This window comes from Dermacentor variabilis, unplaced genomic scaffold (genome assembly GCF_050947875.1).
Source record: "Dermacentor variabilis isolate Ectoservices unplaced genomic scaffold, ASM5094787v1 scaffold_13, whole genome shotgun sequence".
NCBI lineage: Eukaryota > Metazoa > Arthropoda > Arachnida > Ixodida > Ixodidae > Dermacentor > Dermacentor variabilis.
In genome coordinates, this window is record NW_027460291.1 from 28,948,156 (window position 1) to 28,966,150 (window position 17,995).

The 17,995-nt window shown below is 43.9% G+C and overlaps 1 protein-coding gene across 1 annotated transcript in view; it reads left to right on the forward strand.

The window, feature by feature from the left end:
• The first annotated feature begins 14,236 nt into the window (after nt 1-14,236).
• The window catches only part of LOC142566813 (cholinesterase-like), a 65,836-nt gene continuing 62,077 nt past the window's right edge, over nt 14,237-17,995 (forward strand). The window contains exon 1 of the mRNA XM_075677693.1: nt 14,237-14,316. The gene's annotated coding sequence lies outside the window, so the exon portion shown is untranslated. The remainder of the gene's footprint in view (nt 14,317-17,995) is intronic.

The following is a 17,995-nucleotide window of genomic DNA, read 5'->3' on the forward strand; positions in this document are numbered from 1 at the left end:
ACTGGCGCACTCGACTATGAGGTCGTGCCAGACGGCATTTCGCTATCGCATTTCGCTATGCTCATGACCTGAAATAGTCCATGTTGTGCGGCTTAAGCTGTTCTAGCGCTAACGAACTTTGGGACTTTACATAGCTGAACTTTGGACTTTTTTTGGACGGTGTTACTTTGGACTTTGTTTCGAGGCCACTGTTTAATAAGTACCAGTTTGTTTTTTCGCTCTCTGGTTTGTAGCATTGGGACGATGCTTTTTGGGAATGGGACATGGGCACGTGTACTTGACTTTTTCGGGTGACCGCTTTAAAAAAAAAATATGGAGTTTTACGTGCCAGAACCACTTTCTGATTATGAGGCACGCCGTAGTGGGGAACTCCGGAAATTTAGACTACCTGGGGTTCTTTAACGTGCACCTAAATCGAAGTGCACGGGTGTTCTTGTCGCATTCCGCCCCCATCGAAATGCGGCTGCTGTGGCCGGGATCCCGCGACCTCGTGCTTAGCAGCCCAATACCATAGCCACTAAGCAACCACGGATTCAGCGTCAAGCACATGTTATCGCTCAGCGCGGGACGCGCGCACGTGTCGGAAATTTCTCGCCTGTTATCGATGGTTCTTTTTGCTGTCTGCTGTCACCGAACCTGGTGTAATCCGATTTCATTATGCGCGACGCGAATGGTGTAGAACTTTCGGTAAGACACGCGGGCACCAGCGATTACTCTGGAACATTCGATGAGTGATGTATAAAAGCCCCCTGATGGGATTTTCGACGATCGCCGACTCTGTGCCCCGCTGTCGCCGATCTTTGAGTGTAGCCTGTTTCTGAGAGCGCAACGTCGGCCACTAAAACGCTAGTTTCGTCGTTTCTAGTTTTGCTGCTGTCTTTACCGTTACTACCACGTGACAATATATATATATATATATATATATATATATATATATATATATATATATATATATATATATATATATATATATATATATATATATAGCACATACACGCCCTCCTAAGCTCCCATCCACCCGCCGTGGTTGCTCAGTGGCTATGGTGTTGGGCTGCTGAGCACGAGGTCGCGGGATCGAATCCCGGCCATGGCGGCCGCATTTCGATGGGGGCGAAATGCGAAAACACCCGTGTACTTAGATTTAGGTGCACGTTAAAAAACCCCAGGTGGTAGAAATTTCCGGAGTCCTCCACTACGGCGTTCCTCATAATCAGAAAGTGGTTTTGGCACGTAAAACCCCATAATTACATTAAGCTCCCATCTCTTCCTCTACCACGTGACGTGACACTTCACACACGCTTTTTTACCCACTTTGCCACTCATAATGTTACCAAATTAATATCAGAAAAGATAGATAAGGAAAAGTAGCATAGCAAAAATAATGAAGAGCTAGCGAGAGTGAAGCACTCGCAGAGCAATGACCACCAACAGTCACAAGCGTTCGCACACACCGTACAGTCGCTTTCAGAAAGCACAGTTGGTCTTTTGTGGCCTTGTGCATACAATGGTGCTTAGACCAAGTTTCCTAGGTATTTTCCTCTGAGCGTGGTCTACCGTCGAAGCGGCTAATAGTAGGTCACGGAGCAGACTATTGAGTGTAGGAGTGGCACAGAAAGTGCTCTGTCTGGTCACCAAATTGCACGCCGCGCTGTTGGCCATTCCTAAGAAATTGTAAATGCGACGCCCAGCCATAGGCAACACAGAAACATTGTTTTGCGATGGTCCAGGTGAGAGAGAGGATGATTATGGAGATGAAGAGGCGCTATTTTCCGCAGCATTAAATGAATGAATGAATGAATTCATTAGGAAAAGGGAGGACCGAACATCGGTGGAAGCACGTCTCAGCACATTGGGAAAGAGGCGGCGGACGTAAAGAGGAAAAAGGAGAAGCGTCTAGGTGGCAGGCAAGTCGCAATTAAGGGTTGAGATGGTACAAGCGGCCGTTGGTGAAACCAGTTTAATTCTAGTGTAGGTGTATCATGTGGCGAGCAAACAACTGGATTCGCCACCCAGCATCCGTCTTTTGCAGTGGTATAGGCGCCCACAGTTCATGGTAACAAGCGCTTCCTGCATGCCATTTTTGGCATTTACTTCATCATCGGACCTTGTCGCGTATTCGTTAGCGGCAGGCGCCGTCAATTACAACTTCGCTGTCGCGAGAAAAGCTTACAACTTAGAAAACAAGTCACACTCTTGACTCTCGCGATGGTGGTAATACGATTGTGGGTCCGCCGAAACGCTATTCTAAACAGGTAGTTTGCAAAAGAGTTTCTCGCCTTACACACGTTAAATGCAAGCAACTTTGCAGCATGTTACGGTGCGCGTCCCTTGAGAACTGAGTTTACTGTACGAGAACGCAAACGCAGGAAGACATTAGAATACAGGGTGCTGTCTTGGGTCTGGTGACAACATAGCCAAGCCTACACAATGCATTAGCAACCGTCGTGTCGTTTCTATAGGCCGAGGCGTCTTCTTAGACTTATGGAGGCCGGAATTTCAACGCCGGGTGCTCGACGCTCTGCTCCGGGAGCTTAGCATTAGCCGCTTGGATGGCAGACTGTGCTCGGAGGAAAATGCCCTGGGAACTTGTCCTAAGTACCAATAGATGTCCAAGGCCACAAAGACCAACTATGCTTCTTCAAAACGACTGCACACTGTATATACGAACGCTTGCGACTGCTAGCGGCCATTCCTCTTCGAGTGTGTCAACTCTGGCTATTCCTTCACTATTCTTCTTATTTTTGTTTTCACTTATATTTCCCTCTTTTGCCCTCTAGTCGGTATCAGCGTGCAAAGGAGGAAGTGAATCGTTTTGAAGTACGTGTACTTTTAAATATGCTAAGAATAATATGGTTGAATTTCCCTTCTTTGCCGTCCGGTGAAGCCTGAATAATAAGTATTAATTTTTTTTCTCTTAGGACATCCTGCTAACATCCAAGTTCATCTATTGTGCAACCTGTTAGAGGAAAAAGTTGGTTATGAATTAGAAAATATTGTCCTAGAAGACTAAACGCAAGCGGAACAAAAGTCTATGGTACATTTACCCGTAATCACTCAATGAAAATGTATCACACCTTTATTCTTACGTAGAAGTGATAGTGAAGAACAAAGACAATTCCAAAATTGCGAGTCGCGAATCTAACTCCATATTTCGTGCACTTGTGTCCTAAAAAATTAAGACTCGTATTTGCTCAGGAATGTACGCAAGTATTCACTTCACGAGCGCATTGTGACTAGATCACAATCTTTCGCTGTAAAATCTGCGACAACATTCTGGAAATCTCATATACATGCAGGCGTGTCTTGCGCCAAATGATAACATTGTAACAGTGGTTAGACGCTCTAGGAAGGTGACCGGAATAAGTTAGAAGAAATGTTGTACAGTCGCCTTAAATATTACCTCAAACATGGTCGAAGGGGCCACAACGACTGCACTGGGGCACTGACATACCAAAAATTAGAGCTGAACACTGTTCCAGCTACTGGTATAATAAACCACTATTTCCTATACCAATGTAGGCGTGCCGTTTCGGGGCTGCTTCCACCACGGCCACTATGTCAGAGTGCATATTTCGCTTGACTGTATACGTATGTCAGGAATAATTGTCGCAAAATTGCGGTATTTTCTTCATTAGGTCTTAACAATTGACAGCCAAAATCTATGCAGCTAAGCACTCATCCCAATGACGCACATGTCCGCGTAACTCCGTCTGTTACAAAGTACTGACAAAATTGTCCAGTCTTTTTCTACAGGCAGCTTCTTCAATCCTGCTAATGTCAGAAATCGTGCCTGATGCCACCAACGCTGAGAAATCTAATCGGGAGTGCGCACAATGTTCTCGCACACCTTTGGCGAAGTACCGTACCGCTGAGGTGCTTCTTATATAATGTAGGAGAATCCATTGTAAACACAGAAGTGCATGGTTGGGTACATGCGTTTAAGCTCATGAACTTGATTTGCGCCAAGAAAACATGTCCAAGCGTTCGCACCTGGTTTATCAGAAGCGTACTCGACCATGGATATTCCCGCACTACTTTTTATTGGCAACAAATTTTAATAACTTGACCAATATGTAAATCTTGCTAACATTATTGTTATCATTCAAGTGTTGAAATTGGTAATCTGTACACGCAGAGTGAGTTGAATACTTGTTTGCGTAGTAAACGAAGCTGCGGTAATGAACTTTTCAGTAATAGATGCTGCTAACGCAAATCAGTAGTTTAACCAGTCCTGGAGATTATCTAGCTGGGCCAAGAAATTTTTATTGAATATGCTTCTGTAGGAACCGCTAGAACAAATGTTTTGCAAGTAAAATCTTTGAAAGCATAACTGACGCAGAAAAAGAACGTCTGTAAAGGCGACCTGACCGTGCCCAGGCTTTTGTGATATTGTCATCGATGGTATGGTTCCGCGAGCATGTTCCTGCGCGCAGTTTGTTTTCGATATACAGGGCGTTTTTTTTAGCTGCACCAAACTTCTCTATTTAGAAAAATATAAATTACGGTAAACTTATGTTTACCATTCGAGTGTACAGATAGGCAGCCTCTAGATACAGAGCAATTTGCGCAATTACGTGCGTAATTAGCAAAATTACGGTAATTAACGTTCAAGTTATCAACAATAGGGGACTGCAGCAAATGAGTACTTTGGGGCCCGTTCTCGATACTACCTGTCCCAACGATTAAATTTTGAATAGTGGATTTCATGTGTGAGCTGCGCGAACAATTCCCCTTGGAAGGCTCCTTGAAACCGAAACTAGCTGGAAAAAGAGCGTCTGTGACGTCGATGTCGCCACCCTCCTGCCTTTCGTCACGACTCCGAGGTCACCAGCGGTCCGGCCCCGCAAGCAGCTTGCGTTGGCGCCACGTGTTCACTTCCACCGACGAAATGCCGTTTCAGGGGCCCATGGGAATGACGGAATAAATTTGGCGGATTGCCGGCATTTGAGCGCTAGGCCAACGCCGCAGGCCGCAACGAGATAACGCAAGCTGCTCGCGGGCCGGACCACCTCGGAGTCGTGACGAAAGGCGGGGGGGGGGGGGGGGGCGACATCGACGACACAGGCGCTCTTTTTCCAGCCAGTTTCGGTTTCAAGGAGCCATCCAAGGGGAACTAAATTGTTCTCGCGGCTCGCGCATGACATACGCTATCCAAAATTTAATCGTTGGGATAGCTAGTATCGAGAATGGGCCCCAAAGTACTCATTTGCTGCAGCCACCTATTGTTGATAATTGATAATGTTTATTTTCCATCATACATGTGAGATGGGATGGCGGAGGGAAAAAAGCTGCTCGCAAGCAGCTTGACGAGCCCACAACCCCTGGTCTGTTTATTTTGGCACGCACGGCAACACATCAAAAGTACGCAAACAAAACAAAGCAGCAGCAGCTGCTGCTGCTGCTACTGAGGTAAATATCAATACAGGGTAATGATCGAACAGAAACAGATTCTAATGACAATACAAACCACGGAATAGCATGAAGTCACTGCGAAAGGAGAGAGAGAAAGAGAGAGAAACCTTATTGCAGTTGTAAAGATTTGAAGGAGGGGTGGTCGGAGCCTCTCAGTCCAGGGCCCCACTGGCCTCTGCCGCCTGCCTGACCTGGCTAATTAATGACTTTTCTCCTGCGAGGTCGGAGCGGGCGAGCTGTGCCTCCCACTGCTCCATTGTCCTAGTGGTATTTGGCCTGTGAGGGTGCTTAGCGCACTCCCAGGTTATGTGCATTAAGGTAGGTATGCCACCGCACCAAGGACAGTTGGCCCTATAACGAGTGGGATACATGGCGTTTAGCAATTTTAAATGAGGGAACACCCCAGTCTGCATTTTACGCCAATCGGCGGCCTCTTCCCCGTCAAGTTGTGGGTGAGGCGGCGGGTATTTTCTGCGGACTCCACGCTGATGAGCAAGGATGTCTTTAGCATTTAAATTGGTGGAATTTTGCGAGGGATAGTGCGGGTGGTTGGGGTTAGAAGAGGACGCCGTCGCTCGGTTAGTGAACCCTCGGGCTAACGCGTTAGCCTTTTCGTTCCCTTGTACCCCCGCGTGGCCCGGGCACCCGAGTAGGCGATGATGGTGGTTGAAGGATTTGGGGACTATCGCGAGGCTAGCCGCAGTCACGTGCCCCTTGAGAAACATGCGACACGTCTCCTGGGAGTCCGTGACCACGACCGAGTCCCTTTGAGAACGCTCCGCGCGAGCGAGTGCCATCGCCCCTGCTAATATTTCAGCCGAGGTGGGAGATCCCGCCGTGGCCGACGCGGTAATTTGCTGTTGGCTGATAGCGTTCACGACTGCCAAGGCGTACCTCCTTTGGTAGCGCTGCCCGGTCGCCTCTGCATACACAGCTGCGTCCGTGTAGTACGTGTTGTACCTATGGTTATTAGAGTACGCTGATTGAATGTGTTGTGCGCGTGTTTTGCGCCTTTCTTTGTTGTACTCGGGATGCATATTCTTTGGAATTGGGGCTACTGTAATTTTGGATCTCATCGAAGGAGGGAGAGGTACGGCCTGCTCTGTGAGATAAATGGGGTATGCTGGGATATTGAGTGTAGCCAATATTGCCCTACCAGTTTTTGTGAAGCTGAGGCGCTCCCCCTGTCGCATCAGGGTGGCTTGCCTCAGTTCGTCGAAAGTATTGTGCACTCCCAAAGCTAACATGCGCTCCGTTGAAGTACATTTAGGCAGGCCCAGAGCAGCTTTGAAAGCGGTTCGGATTATTGTGTTAGCCTGCTTTTCCTCCTCCCTATTCAGGATTTGGTACGGTAAGCCATACGTTATTCGACTAACCACTAAGGCCTGTACGAGCCTTAGGGTATCTTCTTCTCGCATTCCCGCTTTTCGATACGTCACGCGACGTATCATTTGAGCTATGTTGTTGGCTGTGGATTTGAGGGTCTTGAGTGTCTGTACTGCTCTCCCGTCGCTCTGAAGCCACAAACCCAGGATTCGCATCGTGGGTACCTCTCGGACTGATTGGCCCTCAACCACGATGTTAATCGATCCTCTGGATTTGTAGCCTTTCGCGTGTATCCGGATAACCTCAGATTTTTCGGGTGCGCACTTCAGGCCACTCCATCTAGAAAATTTCTCCACCGCTAATACTGCGCTTTGGAGCGTATATTCCTTTTCCCCTAGTGAACCTCTGTTCGTCCACAGCGTGATGTCGTTTGCGTAGAGCGTGTAACCTAGTTCGGGTATCCGATCCAGATCGCGCGCGAGGCGACACATCGCCATGTTGAAGAGAAGAGGAGATAATATAGCTCCTTGAGGTGTTCCTTTGTCAGGCATTTTAAATAAATCCGAAGTGATTTGCCCAATACTGATGCTCGCCTCGCGGTTGGAAAGGAACGCTCTTAAGTAATTGTATGTGCGCTCACCACAACCCGCGAGTTCGAGTTCCTCCAATATTGCGGCGTGAGAGACGTTGTCGAAGGCTCCTTTCAGGTCTAGTGCTAGGACTAGTCTCTCGTCGCCGTACGGTATATTAGTTAGAATTTCGTCTCTAAGTAGGAGGAACGCGTCCTGGCAAGATAAAACCGTGCGAAATCCTGCGAAAGGAAGTATCCACAATCACGCACTATACATAAGGCGAAGATTCTGGCAAAAACAAAAAAATAAGTCAAAGCTATCTAATTTGTAGGCGTTTAAAAGAGAGGGTAACGTGTAGGATAAACGCTGTTCTCCGGTAGTAAGACGAGGAGACTAACCAGTTTTCGGCATATCTAGTTGGGTAGTATGGTAATTTGTTTTGCAAATTTGCAAGAAGTTGTACACTATTAAGGTTATGTCTTATTTCTGTTTTGAACTTCACGCTCAGTCGGTACTTACATAAGTTGTGTATACTAATTATTCTGGAATTGTGGAAAAGTTGAGCTGTGTGGCATCGGTACGGTGCATTATAAACATGACGAACGTATTTCTTCTGCAAAAGATGAATGCGTTGCAGGCTAGAGGCCGCTGAGGTTCCCCATAAGAGTCGACAGCACTTGAGAATAAAAAAGGGAGTTATAAAGAAGCAATTTAGTTTGTGTTGATAGCTGATGTTTTAATCGGCCTATCATACCAGTGATTGAGGCGATCTTCGTCGTTATATTATATGATCGTCCCAAGACATATGACAAGAGAAAATTACGCCATGACATTTGAAACTCTCTACAATATCTATGTTGCGGAAGTTCAGTACTAAGAGTTGGTTTGGTGGAATGATTTTGTTAGCTGGTCGGCAAATGACTGCCTTAGTTTTCTGTTCATTTATACGCATAGAGTTTGATATTGCCCATTTTCGTAGCGTGGTTAAGGTATTGTTACATGCGGATATCATTTCGGAGATATTTTTTCCTGAGAAGAACATAGTATCATCATCTGCATAACTAATAAATCTTACATCATGGTTTAGGTTTACAATGTCGTTAAGGTACAAATTAAGGAGAAGAGGTCCTAGTATGCTGCCTTGTGGTACACAAGTTTGGATAGATTTAACTGCGGAACAGGAACTAGTTAGCTGAACCACTTGCTTTCTCTGGGATAAATACGACCGTATTAGTTGTAAAGCATTACCGGGAACTTCATATTCATGTAATTTTTGCAATAATGGGCCCTATAACGTAAAACTATTCCAATATGTTTCTATTCCAATTTCCTGACGTCAAATTTGCGTAACCACCGACGCAAGCACCGGGCGGTCACCCACAGGGTTGTCTGAACAGCCCAATCAAACGCTCTCCTCGTTCATAGGAGGTCACTTTTGTTTACTTGAAAAACGAATAACATTGCCTACACTGAGCGGCTTGTCGTAGCTAATTGGCTGACAAGAGGCGAGGAGAACGCTCAAGTGGAGAGGGATTCACTGGGGCAGAGCCAGTGCACTGAAAATCGATAACCGGATGAAGAGGGTAGTGCCGGCGTCTGCGATTGGTCGGCTTTCCCTTACTTAGCTTGGGGTGGCTGGTCGAAAATCGCGGCGGCATGCAACGGAAGCTTAAGAATGACGCTAAAACTGACCCTCAGCAAAGAAGAGTTGGCAGAATGAGGTAGTAAATGAGCCGAAAGTGCTTGAAAACGTTACACGGTCACACAAGAAGTTTTATTATACGCAAATACACCCATGCTCTCTGGCAGGTGAAAGTAGCCAGCGTTTCAGCGATCGGCGGCAGCCATCTTTTATTCCTTTCGGAACGGGGCAGCCTGCGGCTATTCCGCAAGAAATTCAGTTTTGTTCGGCATATTAATGCATCTTTATCGCGTACACGTCACTTTGACGCAGTGAGTTCCTCCGGTTTTGTGACGTCGCGTGACAGGCAGGTGAAGTGGGTGCAGCCCGAAAACTTTTTACCAATAGCCGAGGGCTAATGGCGAAAAGGGGTCGAATCAGAAATAACTGTTTTTCTTTTTTCTGTCAAATCATGCATAATCAGTGTGTGCACATCATATCAGATGGGGAGGTATCGCGGTTTTCGTGACGTCGCGTGACAGACAGGTGAAGTGGGGGGTGGTCGAAAAAAGTTTTTGACCAATCGCGGAGGGCTGATAGCCGAATTGGAATAGAAAAGTTTGGAATAGTTTTACGTTATAGCGCCCAATATGTTGTGATCCACGAAGTCGAAAGCCTTTGAAAAATCGACAAATACGCCAAGTGCCGTACACTTTTTTTCAATCTGTCCAAGTACAAATTCTTTCTGTGCAAGAAGCACCAGTTCAGCTGATTAATTTTTGGTGAAGCAATATTGATGTGAAGTAAGCAGTTCGTACTTCTTAATGAATTTGGATAAACGCAAGTGTAAAAATTTTTCAAAGACCTTCGAAATCACAGGTAGTATAGACACTGCAATATAGTTGCCCAAACCATTTCGGTTGCCTTTTTTATACATTACAATTACCTTTGCTATCTGTATTTTTGTTGGAAAGACGGCTGTCGTTATACATGCATTAAATATGTTAGCAAGACTTCGTGCTATGATATCAGCGACATGATTCACAGGGCGCACCTGGAGGTCATCGATATTACGGCATGTACTGTTTTTTAGGCTGTGTATCACAGATATTATCCTGAGCTGTCGCAGGCTGCAGAAAAATGAACGTATAACGACAGCGGTCTTTCGGACTAAAAGGCAGATAGCAAAGGAGTCCCTGTTCGGAGTGTTCATGTATTCTAAGGCGTCGGGCAAGACATTGCTTGTTCCAGTCTTACAAAAGAAATTGTTAAATGCATCAGCTAAATCGTTTCCAGATAATTCTTGGCTTGTAGTTTCAAAGGCGGTGCGTGAAAGTTACAGTGGTGCAGGAGCATATTCAGTCGAGACCATAGCAAATCATGTCTGTCATGCTCCATGCTTGGTAAAGAAAAGTGGTACTCGTTTTGTGCGCGTCTCAGTTTTTTGGTCAATCTATTTCGGGGTTCTTTAAAAATGGCTGGGTCACCAGGCGTTCGTGTACTCAGAAATCGTTGGTAAAGCTGGTCCCTTATTTTCCTTTCGTGCCTTAATTCCGTTGTTACCCATGGATTTCGTATTTTACTTCTGCGGCGAGACCTTAAAGGAAAATGAGAGAAATATAACTTTTTAAAGTGATCAAGAAATGCATTATACCCTTTATTTGCGTCAATTAACTGGCTTTCATTTGTACAGTCAGCCTTTAGAATGCAAGCGCTACACTCATATTCTGAGCCGTCCTTGGAAAACGAGACGTGACACTGCTTTTTATTTTGGAATAAATGGGGTTGAAGCATGAACCATATGCACGCAGCAAAGTTTTAAGCTGTGTGGTAATATTACAGGCAATTAAAATACCTACTGCAACTGCTCGACAGAATCAGCTTCATTGGAAATTTTGCTGGATTCTGTAAAGTCACAGAAAGGCTGTGCATATTTCAGATTGTCAAGTTATATCTTGAAATATTTTAGTCGTAAATTAGGAATAAGAGAAGAACAGGGCGTCTGTAATACACTTTGTAGCGTAGCGCTTTGAAAGTTTCTGGTGCACACGGCAGTCGAATCTGCTAAGTTATTTAGCCTAACCGTTATGAAATTCCAGAAATAAGCTTTCAGAGACATTTAGCCAACCAGACGCACTTCTCCTTAACAGCCCTGCCTTCTTCCTTTCTTTTTCTTCTTCCTTCCCAAGCTGTTTTCCAAACATATCCTACCAAAAATACGTTGTTCTAAATCGAACTTAAGGGGAAACTTGAGCTCCTACATGGGAAATCAACAAACCTTTCTTCTGATACCCACTGCACCGATATTAATGAGATATGTTGAACTTAAAAGAAACAGTTGAAATATAGTGATCTCGGAAAACGAATTTTTTATGTAGGCTGGCGCCTTTTTTTTTAGAAAAGTTATTAAACATGGCGAAATTTCAAGAAACGAGACGAAGTATGCAACTCTACCTCAGCAACTAAAATAATTCTGTAAACTTTACGTAATATTTATTCTAAAGCGGTCGAAAATCATGTATCATACGCCACCCTGAAATATACCACTAACTTCTGAATATGACACCTGCAAAACCTTTTCAAACATTGTAACAAATTCACATAAGTGGTAAGTTAATACATCAAATTTGTGCGATTTAGATGCTCCAATGAATGCACTTTATAGAAATGCCATAGGTGTTTTTTACGCTGAGTTACGGATTTGCAAACTTCGTGCGTCTATTTTTTTTTTAAGATTTACGGATTCCAGCCAACTCTTGTAAAAAATGCCATGGCATAAATCAAAATTCTGTTTGCTGCAATCACTGCAATTTAACGTTCTCTCTTAAATGCAACAGTTCTCATTCATATCGGTTGGGCGGTTTTCTCATGAACGTATTCTTGCGTTTTGCATTATTTGAGCAGCCGGCATCGGAGATAGGCCCGTGCTAAAGCTTGCTCTTAATGCATCACACTGGTTCTATAGGAAACCCACGCAACAAAACACTGCCTATACACAAGCCCGCGACGGCAGTGGTGCCCAAATAGTAAGACACGTAATCAAGAAAAAAGAATCAGAGCCCTTCCACTTGTGAAGATGGAAGAGCAGCGAAACTGTATTGCTCAATAGCTATATTAAGGTTTATATTTTGGTAATGCTTTACTGTTTAATAAAGGAACAAACACATAACTTTATTGTTTGTTTCTTCTTTTCATTATTTATTTATTTATTTATTTATTTACTAAACTCATTCACTTACGTTTCGACGCGCATCGTCATAGACTAGCATTTGGGCAACAGCGTTATTTTCTTTTAATTTTTATGCATTATTTATTTTTTATTCTTACTTTTCATATTTTTTTTTACTTTACACATATGCACTGACGTTTCGACACGCATCGTCATAGACTGGCGAGCCCAACCGGGTTATGTGCGTTTGAGCTTGGACCCTTTCTGCACTATCACCAGGATCGGCCCACATGATGGTTTCTTTTCGTCAACACCTTGGGGGGGGGGACGCATTTTTTTTCAGCTCCAAGCCCCCCCCCCCCCCCCCATAGACAGCTTCGCTGTAAAAAAAAAGAAAAGGAAGCTTGGCGAGAGCAGTTATGTCGGCCAGACATCTTTTCCGGAATGCCGACCTGGCCAGGCGTCTAGCAACATCGCCGATTCATTTCCAGTCGAGCAAGTAGCTGGTCGCCTTCGAGATAAGGCTGATGCATAAGCGCGCTCGTTTTCAAGTGCGGAGGTGAAGCAGCAGTCTAAGGGTGTGTTTAGTTTTATTGCGCTTTCTTTAGTTAAGCGTCATGGATACGTCCATGGCGCGAATTTCAATTCTTTAAGGTCGATACAAAGGTCGGAAGAAGGTCTTTCAGGTTTAAAAAGAAAAGAAACTGAACCAATATCCAGAATTCCTGGGCATGATTAATCCGGAGTCCCCCTCTACGGCGTACCTTATAATCATACCGTGGTTTTGGCGCGCAAAAACACAAAATTTAATGAAATACCAATATGGCATCCATCACAATACTTTCTCACTTTCGATTTAGAAGCCCTGAAGAAACGGTGCAGCACGCTTTATATCCTCTCAGTGTTGTAGGCACATCGAGGTAACTTTAAAAAAAAGAAGACCCTCCACCCGGCACTTGCATGGCGCAACCGCTTGCTCTTGCCTGCTTCATTCTTTATCAGTCACACATTGGGCACGTACACTTGACCGGTTCTTAAGAGTACCAGGCGAGCGTCGAATGCCCGGCCGGTGAGTGCCTTCTAACGGCGCGACGCGACGCAATCAGTAAGAGCAGGAGAGACCAGCAAGAGATCATGGAGTTCTTGCTTCGCGGTTCTCGGGAACCGACTGACTGGTCGACGCTCGCGTGGTACTGTTAGAGAATTGGCTAAGTGTACCACTAAATCCGCCCCTGAGATCGTCATCGCGATTGACACACTCGTATTCCATAGCACGCATAAGTGACTGAATATTGGCAATGGATAGCTTTTTTCCTCATGCAGTAACCCTGTGGAAGGCACTTATAAGAAAGCGACCTGGTATCTCAACATACACCCCTACCATAACGTCTGTTTCTTTCCTTCTTTTTTTATTCTACATCCCCTCCCCTTATAGTGTCAGAACAGATTCAACCGCACAAAAGATAGAGAAAAAGAAGGCAGTGAGGTCAACCAGATAAGCGCCCGGTTTGCCACCATAAACTGGGGGTTAGGGAAAGGGGACTGGAAAAGAGGGAACAGTGCACGCGAACAGCAGGACGCGCAGCAGGACTACGCTTGGTAACTGAACCCGAAATTAAATAGTTTCACCAGTGTCTTCATTCTGCTGCATACGCTTTCTTGTATGTTCTATTTTCTTGCGAGTTTTCCTTCCTGTTAATATTCTTCTTTTTTTGTACTTTGCCTTAAGCACTTCGATATATGGCCCTCTGGCCCTTAAGGGGCAATAAATGAAATGAAATACGGCGCATATCTTTCAATATAATTTGTTGTAAGTCAGAGGCGTGTGTCTAGTCCTTTTGTTCCCGTGCTGTAGATGTAATCATAAATAGGTAACAAGGCCACCCTCGTAAAGTGCTCAGTGACACTGCGAAAGAGCTATAAAAATGCAAACACACCGCAGCAAGTCCACAGCGGTGGCTTCATTTAAATTATATTCATCTACATGCTCAAGGTCAAAAACCAACATCCCGACGTGATGCTGATCGAGTGCCAGAACCTGTTCGTAGCGGGTCGGCATACGAATGTCGCGGCCTTGGACGTCAAGGCCTTCCTAAGCACGACAGAAAAAGTGCTGCGGTGAGCCAGTGTTCAGGAGTCGGATCAGTGTTAACCAGGTGGCAGCCTGCTGCTCCGCTTGCTCCTCAACATCGGTTTGTGACTAGTGCAGCGAACGGGTGAGCACCTCCTGCAAGAGCAAATTTCTCGTTGATAAACTTCGGAAACGGAGATGTCATCTACTAATCCAACCGCTCTAGTAAATGAAATTATGTTTGAAATAAAAACGTAATATGAAAATAGAGTAAAAGAATTTGGTGTAGGTTTCACAGGCATTGCATGAATTCGCCAGAACGAAAGTATCAGAGAATAAGAGTGCAGTGTTATCATTTCGTAACAATGAAAGGACGTAACATATCCTAGCCCTGAAGCTAGGTATTGCCACAATGGTTCAAGCAGCGAAATTATAATGTGTATATGTTAGCTCGGTTAGGCGACTGTTCCAGAGAGCTTCGGAGAAGTAAGCTTTTTGTAAATTAACGTAAGTTATTTATGTTCTTCACTTCTTATGAAACAGTTCAGGGCCTTTATTAAAACATAATATCATCTTTCGATAGAAAGTACTTCTTAAAATGCAAAAAAATATTTGAATTGAGAGCTCACAAAACAATATCATTGGAGCATTTCCCACGTAGTTGGACAGAAAACACGCTTTCTGCCACAGCGCTCCGCGAAGCGCCATGTTCATATTATTTGATTTTTTTTTCATCACGGCATTTTACGTGCCAAAATCATGATATGATTATGAGGCAGGCCGTAGTTGGGGGTTCCGGATAAATATTGACCCCCTGAGGTGATTTAACGCACACCGGTTAGCGTTCTTGCATTTCGCCCTCATTGGAACGCGGCCGGGATTTGATGCTGTGACCGCGTGCTTAGCAACGCAACGCCGTAGGCGCTGTAAGCCACCACGGCGGGCTTTGGGATTTCCTAGTTCATGCAGTCCTTGAAAGCATATCCTTGGAACCAAAGTTGCGCCACTTTCGCAAGCATTGTACGCAGTGATTGCGCTCTCCCTATGGGCTCGTTTCCTGGGAAATATTCGCATTATTCCTTAAATGTAGAAAAGTGAGACGCGAGCAAGAATATAAACAACAGTGACACCCGAGCTCCGGGGTCTGTTACATCTCAGTAATGGGTCTGCTGTTATTTTTGATTTTTATCAATGACGGTACAAATAGAATTGATTGTAAAATTAGACTCTTTGAAGACGAAGGATCGTGTTCTGGTCGATAACACACTAGCAAAAATAACTGAATGGTGTGCGATAACTGGCGAATGACCATTATTAAAGAAAGAAAACGGTTTGCACGACAGTAACAAAAAAAAAAAACACCCATCGCTTTTTCCCTGAACACTTAATGACAGCCTTGTGACTAGAGTTCAACAGCACAATTATCTTGGCTTAACAATAATGCTCCACCTTTACTGGGCATCGCATATTAACAACATTGCTTCTTGTGCATTACGAAAATTCTTTTTCTTCCAAAGCTGTCCGCGGCTGGCATCAACTAACGTCAAACCTTTAACTTACACTATATGTGTGAGACCTGTCCTTGAGTATGCTGATGTCGCATGGTTCGCATGCGCTGAAATTATCATATTTAAACTGGAAAACGTCCAGAGAAAGGCAATTAGGTTTGTCCACAGTAAATACCGGCGCCTTGATACACCTACCTCTTACTAACACAGTCAGGGCGTGCAACTTTGGCTCTTCGATCAAAACGAGCTCGTCTAAAATTTCGGCATCGAATACTAGACAACGGACTTAAAATATCTGCTTCTGCATACCTCTTCTAAATTGCTGGTCATAATCATCCGTACTCACTAAATGAGTTCCTTTGTAATAACGATGCATTTGTTTTCCTTTTTTCCCCGTGTTGTTCGCGAGTGGAATAACCTAGATGCATCTATAACTGATACAGTACCGCCGTCTGATTTTGTTAAGTTATTGTTAAGTAGTTAGGAAATAGTTTTATGCACTATATAATCGTGAAAATTTCTATTTTTAGGAAGTATAGCTAAATTTTACTTCCTTTGTTTCTTTTCTTGTTTTTGTAACAATATAATAATCTCTACTCACATGTCACACGAAGTACACTATTTATGTGACTTGCTTTCTTTATTAATACCATTATTGTTGCAAGTATGCGCAATGAACCGATTTGATGTATTTTCATATCGAAAAACTGTTGGACATATTTAGATGCTTTTACCATTCGTTGTATAAAAAATAAGCTGTATTTTTAATAATTTGCCTGCCTGCTATGGTTCGATATGAAGCTGACATTATTTTAAATAAATGAATCAATGAATGAATGAAAAAATAAATATCAGTGCGCGTACATTCACTCACGTAAAAATTATGAGCCCTTCTACTCTGAAAGTGGATGACCAGCAAAGCTGTGTAGCCCACGGCTAAGATGTGACACAGAATTATGAGCAAAGCTACGAACACATTTATTGTCTTGACCGGTGGTCATCGTGACGAAAGGTATGCACACACATTTATTTATATACATCCGTATTCATTCGTCTGATACATTTGTTATATGCATTCGTGTTTTCATTTCGCGATATTTTATTTATTTATGTATTTACATATACTGCAGCCGAATATAGGGCTATAACAGGACTGGAAACATTACACATTAAAAACAAACATACGCAAAACGACGAATGATCAAAAAGAAGTGCTTTGCGTGTTAGCGTAATGCTTACTAGTTGTAGCTATAAAATATTTTAGTGATAGTGAACGAATTTTATCGGGTAGAGAATTCCAAAGCTCTATTGCACGTGGAAAAAAAACTGTACTTGAATGTGTTAGTACGGGCATAAATAGGTGTTACGTTCAAGGCGTGGGAGCTACAGGTACAACTTGTGTTAGAAAATCTGATATAGTTACAGTCAGAAAGAACAGAGGTGGAGTTACGAATTGCGTATAAATGTTTTAAGGCTTCAATGCGATAACGTGAAAGTAATGGCTCACTGTTCAAAGATTGCTGAGTCTGTGTTGGTGAAAAACTGCGGCTGTAATTTTGGCAAATGAAACAGATAGTATATGTTGAGGCAAAGAATTTGGGACTGAAATCACCGCACCGACTGCCAGTGTGCCGCTGCCGTCAGCGCCTTCGCTGAGGGAGGCGCGATGAGCGGCAGCGGAGTCCGATGTGGACGACGCATGCGCGAGCAGTGGCACGGGCCATTGCTGATGATGATAGTTTTTGCTCACACAGATTTGCTGATGGACGTCGAAAATACATAGAACCCTAGCCATAAACAGCTTCGCTGTAAAAGATGTGTGCACATGAACTCATATTCACAATAGGTAAAGCAGCAAGGTTTTTATAGTTATAGGTTGCTGTATAAGCTTATACCACGGGGCCTGCAGCAGAGAACAGCCTAAACTTGGTATGAAATTAGTTAACTTTGTAAAACGCAGCTCGCAAATAACGTATAAAAATAGGTTTCCACCAGAAGAGCTAAATTTTTTCGCCAAAGATAAAGCTTTAAAGTCCGTGCCATGCAAATGCGGAAGTTGTCAAAAAAGCATTAGATAAGTTCATTGAGGTGAAAGGAAGATCGATGCACCGAATAAAGGAAATGAAAAACTGCTGCGGACCCTACATGGGAGCCTTGCCGCCAAATCACAGGATGAGGCAGTTAAAGCTCTATTGGATTAGTGAAACTATCAAGAATGATAATTCATAAAAATTGTGCAGTAAAGATATTTATTCGGCGATTTACATCGGCAGTCATCAGGTTGTTTTTAGTTCGACAGTTAGGCTAACTTTGTTA